Source organism: Callorhinus ursinus, unplaced genomic scaffold (assembly GCF_003265705.2).
Source record: "Callorhinus ursinus isolate GAN/ISIS: 27379988/994484 unplaced genomic scaffold, GSC_fseal_2.0 scaffold4, whole genome shotgun sequence".
NCBI classification, from domain to species: Eukaryota; Metazoa; Chordata; class Mammalia; order Carnivora; family Otariidae; genus Callorhinus; species Callorhinus ursinus.
In genome coordinates, this window is record NW_027397066.1 from 24,367,118 (window position 1) to 24,378,026 (window position 10,909).

General features: G+C 35.4%; 1 non-coding gene across 1 annotated transcript; it reads left to right on the forward strand.

Annotated features, from left to right (window-relative positions):
• The first annotated feature begins 217 nt into the window (after positions 1–217).
• On the forward strand, positions 218–380 carry LOC112836164 (U1 spliceosomal RNA). The gene has a single exon (XR_003211411.1). It is a non-coding gene; the product is annotated as a U1 spliceosomal RNA (small nuclear RNA).
• The last annotated feature ends 10,529 nt before the right edge of the window (positions 381–10,909 follow it).

Genomic DNA, 10,909 nt, shown 5'->3' on the forward strand with positions numbered 1-10,909 from the left:
GTGTGTGTGTGTCTATATGTCTATGTATGTATATGCATATATGTATATATAGCTTTATTTAACTATAACCGTGTACAAATATTTATATATAAATCTCTATATATAAAAGATATGCCTTGACATAACTAGGTCTCTAATATATTTATATGAAATATATATCTTTCTTAAATATATTTGGGGATAATAGAATATTATCAGAAAATTTATAAAAAGAAAGGAACTCACTGTCAGGGGAGATACCATGATCATGAAGGTGGTTTTCCTGGGGTGAGGCTTATCCATCGCATTCCAGATGTGCTGACCCCTGCAATTTCCCCAAATGTGGGAAACTTGACTGCGTAATTTGTGGTAGTGGGGGACTGCGTTTGCACTCTCACCTGATCATTAAGTGGTTGAAAGACAAAAGAAATGGATGAACGAATGAATGAATGAATAAAAGGAAAGACGTTGCTCTTGTCGGGGATGGTAGAAATTTTGTTCAGAAAGCGAGCCTTTTAAATTCCCTTTATTTGTATATCAGAAAACTAAAGCAAAATAAATTATTTTGTTATTTTCTTTTTTCAGCTTCTCACAGTAACTTGAAGGTATAGCATGGAGGTACTTTTCCAGGGTCACAGATGTGGCTAATGGAATATTTTCTGAACCCCTTCTGGTGTCCTTTCAATCAGTTGCACATGTGACCTCAGGATCAGTTTGGACTATCATAACTTCAAAATTGATATTCCACATTTGGAAAAGAAATTACAACATTCCAAAGTATTCTATTCCCATCAAATGGTCTGTTGTGCTTCCAAGTCATTGTTCATTATGTTCTTTCTTTTTTTTTTTTTTAAGATTTTATTTATTTATTTGAGAGAGAGAGAATGAGAGATAGCACGAGAGGGGAGAGGGTCAGAGGGAGAAGCAGACTCCTTGCTGAGCAGGAAGCCCGATGTGGGACTCGATCCCGGGACTCCAGGATCATGACCTGAGCCGAAGGCAGTCGCTTAACCAACTGAGACACCCAGGCGCCCTCATTATGTTCTTTCTACCCAGAATGTTTTCTCCATTTTCCACATGTCTGAGACCTTACCATTCTTCAAGGTCAAGTTCTCCACTCTTAATGAATCTCATTATTTGGCATTTGTTATTGACAGCTTTGTTAGGCAATGATTTGTATTTTTCATTTCTGCTAACAAGAGTCCTGTGTACAGTAGTAAATGGAAGAGCACTGTCTTAAAGAATTGTAACTCTCACCATATCATCAGCAAAACTTCACATACGGGTACTTGGAAAATAAATACTGATTGGATAAGAGTGGCCATGTAACAATAGCTAACATTTATCATGCCTTACTGTGTGCACACATTTTTCCAGATTACTCTTACAACTATATGACTCAGGTAATTTTATTATGTACATTTCATAAATGAGAGCAATGAGAAGTTAAAGACCTTGCCCATGTTCATGACTCTAACAGTGGTGGAGTCGGGAATAAGCATAGACAACCGGACATCAGTAGGTTCTAGGAATTAGGGCCTTGATACTTTGGGGGGAGGCATTATTCAGCCATCTCTCTTAAATATTACAGAAATAGTAAGGAAAATATCCTAGAAAAGACCTGACAAGTCTGGTCTCCAGCAACTTCTCTGATCCAATGCAATACCACTCCAGTTTTCTCACTGTCCTCTGAGAGTACTGACCTCCAGGACATTCCCATTTTGGATACCAACAATGATACTATTTCAGGGAATTTACACGTGGTGTTTCCTCTGAGTAGACTGCACTCCTAGATAACCACTGGTCTCACATCTCATTTTCCTTACATCTCACCCACAGTGCTGTAGGATCACCAACTTTCCATACAAAACACCATCTCTCCCACCCCCTCATTGACCTGACCTGTCTTCTTTCCCCCATAGCAGATCATCCCATACTCCAACATGCATTTTTCTTTCTCAGTCTCTCTCCACTAGACTCTAAGATTCTTTTTTTTTTTAAGATTTTATTTATTTATTTGAGAAAGAGAGAATGAGAGAGAGAGAAAGCACATGAGAGGGGAGGAGGGTCAGAGGGAGAAGCAGACTCCCTGCCGGGCAGGGAGCCCGATGTGGGACTCGATCCCGGGACTCCAGGATCATGACCTGAGCCGAAGGCAGTCGCTTAACCAACTGAGCCACCCAGGCGCCCAAGACTCTAAGACTCTTGAGGGCAGAGACAGTATTTGTATTCCCACTGTCTCTGGTGGCTGGAAGAAAGCTCATTTGTTGAGAGAATAAATCCAAGTCCATAGCTCCTGGAATTGCAATTTAGATTCCTCTTTCAACAAGAAAAACATGGGCATTATGAATAAAAGTAACTAAAATGATAGATAAGTAATTTATTGTGTCAAATGGAAGTTGAAAATATAACAAAATGGATAATTCACTCTGCTTATTCACAAATTATGTCACATGTATAGTTTATAATTTATCTCTAGAAAGAGTATGAATAAAATAAAGAAAAAATGTGTTTATGCCATTAATTTCCCAAAACATTAGCTCATGAAACAACACTAGAGGCATATTTTACTGCCATCACCATCTTATGCCAATAGGACTATACATGAGATGATAAATTTTGGTTTCTTATTAAATGCAAACTTTAAAAAGAAAAAGAACTTTAGGAGTAAGTGGTATTTGGATTCACATTAATTCAATTTTGGATTAAAGTTCTGTCATCTGTTTGCTGTTTGACCTGTTCTGCAATTGCTTTAGGAAAAAAAAAATCTCTTTATGCTTTTAGCCCATTTTCTTACCTGAAAAATGATAATAAAACACTGACTTTATTGGTCATGTGAAGCAAGTTAAATCTCATATGTGCAATTGATTTGTAAAATGTAAATCCCACATTAATATTTTTACTAAAGAGATGATAACACATGTCTGCTCTTCAAATTTCTCATGGGTTTATTAAACATAGTTATTTTAAAAGTAATCTTGTTCAAAGACTAATTTTATAAACTTGTAGATGTATTAGTGGAGAGAGAGAGAAAGATACTACTCTACAGAAAAATAGTGTGTTTGGAAAAATCTTTCAGATTGATCCAGAAGTAATCAATGTCATTTTATTATCCAGATACTTTGAATACCGGTATATTGCTTTGTTTATGTTTTCCTTTAATCTTAAAAATTCACTAATTTTATACAAACAATTGAAATTTACAAATACTTCTTTATTTTCTCAAAGACACAAAAATGATTTTAGATTATATTAGTGTTAAGAAATGTTGGGGAAAATTATAATACACTTTGGAATTGCTTTACCATAATTAGCAGGTTTTTTTTTTTTTAAATTGAGGATCATCTTTACTTCAGGTTTTCTAATACACCACTTGTTTAAAACAAGTATTCTTGTCAATTATCCATAGTCCATAGAACATTTGTAAAGAGCTACCCAAATAAATATGTACATTACATTTTCTCTGGTTTTCCATTATATCACACGAAAGGTACAGAGGCCCAAATTTTCTTTTGAAATAAGTGTCTAGAGTAATGCTTGTGAAATGTTATTGTTTGTTTTCCTTTTTAGGTGTAGCAGAATATTTTTTAAGAAATTTAAATTAGTTTCCGAGGACTATTCTCCATGTAAACTAACAACAGAGTAATACCCCAACAGAGACTACAAATATTGACTTAGTAAACCTACTTCATGCACTTGTAATGAATTTTCCAGGTTTTTTAATTTAAAAATTTTATATATTACTGAAAATAATAAATTGAAGATAATAGAACCATGTAGTAGTCCAAATCTTCACAGAATTACAAATAGTTAATATAAGAGGAAGTTCATCTAGGTCAAGAGAATACAGAACATTCAGTGATCTATTTCAGCCAGGACAATCTCATATTCTCTGTATTTTTCACAATACCTTATAACATAGAACATTATGATATGTGTTAATTAAATAATATGCATGAAACTTAGAAAGGTGTAGATCTCAAATTAACTTGTTTTAATGTCTGTTCTTACCCTAATAGAACTTTGATCTCTAAACAGTATGTAAAATTACTTGAGTATATGCTTTAAAAATAAATAAATAAATAAATAAATAGATAGATAGATAGATATAAAAATGCTACCCTAGGGGGTGCTTGGATGGCTCAGTCAGTAGAGCACAGGACTCTTGATCTCAGGGTCCTGAGTTCCAGCCCCATGTTGGGCATCGAGCCAACTTAAAAAAAAAAAAAAAGAAATTTAAAAAAAAGTATGGTCATATTATTTTAAAAAAAATGCTGCCCATAAATTGGCTTTCTTGGGCTATACTGCAGTTAGTTTTTGAACTTCAATAACCACAGGCAGGGAAAAATATATTCACTGTTATGCATAGTGACATAAGTATAAAAATCAGCTGTAATGTATGTAATACCTGCTTTGGATCACACATTTGATTATTCTCCCCACTCAAACCAATACCACCCCAATATGGAAAATGAGAAGAGATTCTCTTTTTGGTTTTTCAAGTAATATGTTAGGCTAGGAAATTCCAGATGCTGAGGGAAAATGGCAGTAAATATTAGAAACTAACTTCCTAATCCTCCTGACTCCCATTTTCTGCAATACAAGTGGTTAGGAGAGATACTCAGGGGGTTAACAACAGGGTGCCAGGAAGGGAGCCAGCATTTTGCTTCTACTCACTCTTCCTACAGTGAAGAGACCTGTGGTGGTCCAAGGACAGGAAACACACACACACACACACAAAAGCTTACCTTCTGAACCCCTTCTGAACTCCTCCTTCTAGAAACGTTTATGCAGGCTCTGTGCATAAATTGGATGTTTGGGCTTAGATTCTCCAACCTAGAGAGATTCACCAGCAAGACTTTTCATCACTAATCAGAAACCCCTCCCTTCACTCTTTTCAAATTCGCTATTGTTAACTGAGTCTTCGACACCGTGTTCCAAACACAATCCTAACTTCCAGCTTCAGGAACTGATGTTAAATATATCTACATGCAGCAAAATGGCGTCTGACCAACGCATTGCCGTTTAATTGCTTCACTTTCTTGTATTTGGTTGCTCATGCTCAATACTCATCCTAGAGGAGCCAGCCTCCCTCCATCACACCCTCTCCATATGATCCAGCCATACAAACATATCACAGGAACAGAACCCAGGTAGAGTTATTATAGGCATTAATTTAAAAATGGGTAATCAAATTCCTCATATGATGTGATTTCTAAAAACAAACCAAAATATGTGCTATTATAAAGTATGTCAAGTAACTAAAAAGGACCCGTCTCTAACAGATTTAGGGATAAGAGTAGGTTTAGAGAACAGGCTTCTGAAGACATCAATAGGTACAGTTTTCTACCTCCATATTCAGGTGAGCTCCTTACTTGCACTTTGTCAAATTTAAAGAGAAGATAGAGATTTTTTTTTAAGATTTTATTTATTTATTTGAGAGAGAGGGAATGAGAGACAGAGAGCACGAGAGGGACGAGGGTCAGAGGGAGAAGGAGACTCCCTGCTGAGCAGGGAGCCCAATGTGGGACTCGATCCCGGGACTCCAGGATTATGACCCGAGCTGAAGGCAGTCACCTAACCAACTGAGCCACCCAGGCGCCCCTAGAGATTTTTTTTGAAACAAATCAGCCAAGAGGAAAAAAATAAATGCCTGTGAAACATTTCTAATTCTTTTTTTTTTAAGATTTTATTTATTTGAGAGAGAGAGAATGAGAGATAGAGAACACGAGAGGGAAGAGGGTCAGAGGGAAAAGCAGACTCCCCGCTGAGCGGGGAGCCCAATGCGGGACTCAATCGCGGGACTCCAGGATCATGACCTGAGCCCAAGGCAGTCGCTTAACCAACTGAGCCAGCCAGGCACCCAACATTTCTAATTCTTTGTAGAATTACTATTATTAGCATAGTAATTTTTTAGATGTGATTCTATTAAAAACTTAGAGATATAAACCTGGTCTATTTTAATCTATAAGGAGTTTCAAGATCCAGAACTTTTCTTCAGAGTTTTCAGTTTGAAAGGGAATAGAAATAGAGGAATTATGTTGTATATCATTTTATTGTGGTAAAATTTGCCATTTGTTAGATTATGTATTTGTCTCAATCATTTGTTTTGGACAATTGTGAAATTATAGATAAAATATAAGAAAGGTTGAACAATATCATATCATTTTAAAAAATTACTTCAGGATTGATCATCCACCTATAAATACGGTGGCCAGAGTAACCATATGGCCTCGTTTACCTGAGAGAGTTCCTGGGTTATCTGTGGTTCCAGCTTAGTTATTAATACACCCTATTTCATTCTCAAAAATGTCATGGTTTGAATGATAAATTATATAGCCACTCTGCCTACAACTCATGAAAACAAGAACTCTCTGCTTCTATATTCCTTTTTTTTTTTATTTTGGTTTTTTTTAGGAATGAATTATCTTTACTTTTATTGACATTTTTTCTCAGAAATATGAAAAGATACTTATTTAAGTATTTAAATATTTCTATTGAAAAAATTTATATTATTTGCTCCTTGAATTATTAGTGTAGTCCTACCATTATATTCCAGTTTAATAAAATAAACAAATACTGAGCTGAAGATTACAATAAAATATTTAATTTAGAACAGCTTGTTTTAATATAAAAATTGATAAAATACATTCAGATTTTAAATTATGTATATATATTTATATGCATAAAATATATAGAAAGACAGAGACAGAGAGACAAATACACAAGAGACAGAAACAGAGAAACAGAGAGAGACCAAAAAACAAGATACAAATATACATACATATATTCCAGAGCGAGTGGAAAAACATTGGTCCACATCTAAAAACATTTGGTGCAACATCTAAAATCACTTTTTTCTGTTAATATTAAGAAGGCTCTTTGGAATAAACAGCTTCAAAGCACAGCTTGAAATGGACCAATTGTAAGGAACAGAGTGGCAAAGTTATGTTACCACGCAGAACTGTGAATAGGCTTCCAGACAGCTAAAATGTGTCATTTAGAAGGAATGTGTCTCATTTATCCATTGTTTAGAATGATTGAAATACATTGCTCTCACCCAGCTCCTTGGCAAGTGTTTCAATTAAGTGGGCACAAAATTTATCCTAGTGCAGTGTTCTATTATTCTGCTCTGTAGTATATAATTGCATGGGACTTTGGATTTATAGAGGCCTTCCGTTATTGGAAAAAATAAAATAACACATCTCTTTTAAGGTAATAACTGCAACTTTTCTCAGTGGAAATTCTTGTTTGTTAAAAAGCCACTGATGCTAGAACCACAGGGAATTTATTTTCATCAATGTATTAGAAAATAATGGGAAATGCATGGAGCTTAGGAAACTTGTAACCTGCAAATTATTAATCTGTGTAAACAAGAAGCAGAATTACATGGAAGATGGTACCATTGTGACATTTTTGTCATAAAAATAATGTATATATATATATATATTGGAGATGTATATATATATATATATATTGGAGATGAATCATCAACTGAAGATTATCTGGTGCCCAAATATCCCTCTTGCCTTGAGGTGATAAGAATTTAAAGTAAACAATGACTTATCTTGGTTTTACTCTGCACTATAAAGTAACATATACATTTTCATACATTCTTCTATGTGTCCTGGGAGCTCTTTATACCATTGTCCTTTATTTCTTCATTAGATGATTTCAACTTATTATTGTTGATGTTCCCAAAGTTTCTTATTGTCTTAAGGTGGGGAACTTAGAATGTTGGAGCAGTATTTAGTCAAATGTTATACACAAAAAGCTAATTTCTGTTATTTTCTAAGACTCACACCACACAAACAGGCAAACACAGGTACACATGGGCAATCACACACACACAAGAACTGTTTGAGGCAGATCATTCAATTGTATATATATTACATAATATCTTGCTGAATGGAATAGCCCAAAGGGCTCTGTGCTGGAGATCAGGAAACCAAGGCACTTATCTCCGCTTTGTCAACAGACTAGATGTGTGTATTTGACTAAATCACCTTCTTTTCTGAATCATTATTTCCTTCTCAGTAAAAAGAGAGAGAGAGTTGGTAAACATCTAAGTGTTCTCCAATTTTCCTTTCCTTTCCTTTTCTTTTCTCTTCTTTCTTTTTTTTTGTATCCTTCAATCTTTTGTTTGATATAAGAACAATTTGCATTTGGAAAACATGTGTCATAGAAGAGTAATGCCTCTAACTTCAGCAATTTTTATGTTTTATTCATATTTCCCACATTTTTAAAAATTTGCTTTTTTAAGAAAATATCATGAAGATCAAAAATTTCCTCTCCTGCAAAAATCAAATTTGAGTTTCAAAGTAGTAACTTTCCATGACTGAATGTTTAATCACCAACCACATATTTTTACATTGTCATGATTATTCCTGGGGGTAAAATGGGAATTTATGGGCTTTTATCTATCTAAATGAGGCTTGATAGGTGAATGACAGAGCACACACCAACAGGAAGCTGATAGGACAGCAAGTCTCAGAACCTGGTCCTCACTTTAAAAAGCAACTTTCACCACCACATTGTCAGCTGCTTTTCCAGGGCTTTTCTATAAGAAGCATTCTTTATCATCAATAATTTATTTTCTAAATTTAACTTCCTCTGTTTCATCATGTCCACTAAAAGTATCCTTGTCATGGGCTTCTAATTTTTATGATAGTTAGTATAAAAATATCCATTTTTCACATAACTCAAAATTACTCAGACTTAGCTTGAATCGAGTACCAATTTTCTATTTGTTTAAGAAGAAAACAAAATCTTTGAGAGATGGTGAGTTGACCAATTTTTGGTGATTTCCTGTGGACTTCCAGTTATATACTGAACCAACTGAACCAACTGGGCAGCTTTTCTCCCTCCCCTCTTTAATGTTTTGCCTTTCCATATTGTATCTGAGTAATTTGTGACTTTCCATACTGCATCTGAGTGCTTTGCTACTTTCCGTACTGAAAGTATCCATTGCAGCAAGGAGAGTTGTGGTAAATTATAATAGTGACCCACATTCTTTATTCTTCCCTGAATATACACTCTTTAGAATGTGACTTTATTATAGTTTTTTTTTTTAAGATTTTATTTATTTATTTATTTGAGAGAGTGAGAAAGGACATGGGGGGGGTCAGAGGGAGAAGCAGACTCCCTGCTGAGCAGGGAGCCCAATGAGGGACTCGATCCTGGGACTCCAGGATCATGACCCAAGCCGAAAGCAGTCACTTAACCAACTGAGACACCCAGGTGCCCCTAGAAGGTGGCTTTAAAGTTTCTCCCATGCAAAACCTATTTTCCCTCCACCCGAAGCTGGGTTGACCTTGTGATTTGCTTTGGACAATGAAATTTGGAGGGAGTGCTGTGCTCCTTTCCGGTACTTGAAAAGATCTGCTTCCTTCCACTTAGTATTTTGGAAATCTGGGGAGCTGCCAAAGGAACAAATTGCACAAGCATGTTGGAGGTAAGAGTCCTCTTGAAGCAGAAATGAGCCATCCCAATATACACCAAGCTAGACCACCCAGCACCTGCTTAACCCAGCCCAACAAAGATTAGAGATATACCTAGCTGTTCCCTCATCTTCCCCCTCAAATTGCTAACCCCCAGAATAGGAGTTATTTTAAGTCCCTAGGATTAGGGTGGTATGTTACATAGCAAATACTAGCCGGCTTGATTTCAAGAGGACAGATCATTCCCCACTGGAAAACTGTGGGGGAAATTTGCACAGAAGCCTTTACTTATTTAATTATACTAAAATTTCTGATTTTGATGGAACTATGCTCTACAAAGTAGTCAAATAACATGGTGGGGACAAAAAAAAAATCCTTATATTGAGATGAGAGAAAATAATTGAAATTGCCTGAAAGGGATTTTAGCCATATTGGTATTGCATTTAATGGTAGCATTAGGTATCTCCAGTAACTGTGTAGGCATTTTTTTTTTTTTTTCAGCGGAAGGGCAAATTGTTCTGAGTCTGGTGAATTTGCCTGTTTCTAGTTTATGGGATAGAAAAAACAAATAGATGGCTGGAACAGCATTCCTGCCATTCAAGAGAGTAAAGGGTCAATACTCATCAATACAGGGGTGATTTGCCAGGAATTTTGAATGTTCTGAGGGGATCTTTATAATTCCTCTATAAATCTGTATTAAACAAATCTATACTAGTTTTCCGCAAGACCTGTGGTAGGTTCCCACAATGCTCTTAAATGTCAATTTGGCATTGGGAACTGCTGTTTCACAGCAGAAATTGAAAGTGGCCATCATAGTTATGTTGAGAAAAGTAATAATTTGCAATTCAAAGGAAGCTTAGACTTAAAAAAAAATAAATGACTTTCTCATGAGGTTTTAATTCAGATATCATTATCAAGGAGAATAGAATACATGTTGCAATAGAATTCAACAGCTTTCTCACTGAGCACTGCTTTCAAGTTTTCTAGTAAATTGATACAGTCATTATTCTATCAAAATAAACATTCATTGACTAATTATACAGTTCAGGACATAGCCCTGAGCTACTTTGCATAGTGTAAAGTTTCTTTCTTTGAAGTCTCAAAAATATTTGCTTTGTTTCAGACCTTCTGTGCTTATGTCAGGGAGCCACTAACTTTGGCTCTGGCAAAACATGATAAATTACAGCTGGTAAAAGGCATAAACAAAAATGTATCTTAGATGCTCACTAGTGCCTTTGTGACATTAGAGGAATTACTGTTATTACTGTTTCTTGTGTTAGTTTCTCAGAAATATGAACCTGTTTGGAGTCCCAAATATCATTGCCATAAATGATAGCTAGTGGAGGAGTTGCATCCTAATTTTGGCATCACGTATGAGACTGATCTACTTCTAAGGAAATATTTATGGATAATTAATTTCATGATATTCAGTTCATTTAGAACTTACTCATGCTATAATGATCAATATCTAGAAAACAATAAAATCCCTT